Source organism: Etheostoma spectabile, chromosome 1 (genome assembly GCF_008692095.1).
Source record: "Etheostoma spectabile isolate EspeVRDwgs_2016 chromosome 1, UIUC_Espe_1.0, whole genome shotgun sequence".
Lineage (NCBI taxonomy): Eukaryota > Metazoa > Chordata > Actinopteri > Perciformes > Percidae > Etheostoma > Etheostoma spectabile.
In genome coordinates, this window is record NC_045733.1 from 27,240,906 (window position 1) to 27,242,510 (window position 1,605).

Here is a 1,605-nt window from a genome sequence, read left to right on the forward strand (position 1 = left end):
TGTGGATGTGTTTGCAAGGTCTAAGACTGGAACTGTTGACTGCTTTTGATGTCTTAAAGTTGCGTAATCAGTCTGACCAGCAGGCAAGAAGATCCCAGTGTTAATTTGATAATGTGGAACAATGAATAAAGACAATAGTATCAGCAATGGTTTGGTCTTGTATGAATTACCAATTGTTTAAACACATAATCATATAGTGATGCATTTCAATATGCTAGTTGAGTACTGGTTTTAGCTCTAGTGTTCATGCATGTTTTAAAGTTAGGGACATCCTCCCTCGAGGCTGCTTTTGTTGGTATGTCTGTGAACGGTGCACAATGGAAAGGAAGAGAAGAGATGTTTTGGGGGGAGGTTTGTAAAGCAGCCTCCTGTATTGATCGTGCATGGGTTGTCAATGGAATCCTGTTGGGATCAATCGTCAAAGTAGTGAAACGGATGCAAAGGCAGGATGTTGCATCCGTCCAGCCGGCAATCTGCTCGACGCTGACCTGCTGTCGTGGTTGTAAAGTAGAGAGATTAGGGAGGAGGCATACAGTGTGTATTTTGACTAAGAGTGTAAAAAGTTAACAGAAATTGTGCCCAAAATGTTTTTTGTTTGACCTTGGCGGTTAGGGCTGTCGTGATAACTGTCATATTGCAATACCGTGCTATTGGCTTGCCGACCATAAATACTATGTTCCCATTCTTTTTCTTTTTCAATGAGGCTTGGCCCTTTTTGTTACACTTCAATGCGTATGTATTGAACTTATTAAAAAATAATAATGAAAACAAAGAGTGTCATTTTTACTTGAACCGCTCCATCTAAAGGCAGTGGGGCATATTAGGGAGTTTGGCCCGGTTTGTTTTTGTGTACGTTAGCATGTTGGATGTGTTTCCACTCACATAATCTACAACGGCCTTGCCACTCAGAAACACCGTCTTCATCTTATGCACAACTTTCACACTGTTGTAGCTGACCGGGAACCCGCCGGCAGCCCTTCAGCTTCAGCGTGTTTTTGCGTTGCCATGGTGTGGCTGACTTGCACGCCAATCCGTTTGTTGTGCTAACCTCAGCACCTGTTGCTAAAAGCTGACAACTAAAGGTGTCCCGGCGGAACGCACGCTTGTAAAATTTGGTTCTGCATTATGTGCATCAATATACATACCATATGTACAGTAGATATGCGCAAGCACTTGTTTATCTGTAGGTTGGGTGTGCCTTTTAATATGCTGCTATAACAGCCTCCACCCTCCTGGGAAGGCTTTCCACAACATTTTGGAACGTTGCAACAAGCATTTGCTCCAAATCATCCACAAGAGCATTTTAACGTCTGGTCACACCAGAAAGTGGTACAGTAAAATCAATCTGCACGTCTCTGTGCAATGTTTTAGTCTAGAAGCTTGACGTAGGGGCTGTACTTGCAGGGATACATGGTGAACTGCTGTAGCTGGTGAGCTCACTGCTAAATTGCAAGCTACAGAGCTCTTTTTTGTCTCTCCAGCTCTCCCTCCCCTTACAAGTGCGGACTCTCAAGACGGCTTACTATTGGTCAACAATTCAAATGTGCAGTTGAAATATTCACCAAAGTCTTGCTTGTCTGATTGTTGGTCAGCTATGTTTCTAGT

The 1,605-nt window shown here is 43.2% G+C and overlaps 1 protein-coding gene across 1 annotated transcript in view; it reads left to right on the forward strand.

Moving 5' to 3' along the window:
- Positions 1-1,605, forward strand: part of wtip (WT1 interacting protein) — a 26,346-nt gene that overhangs the window by 17,712 nt on the left and 7,029 nt on the right. The window lies entirely within an intron of this gene.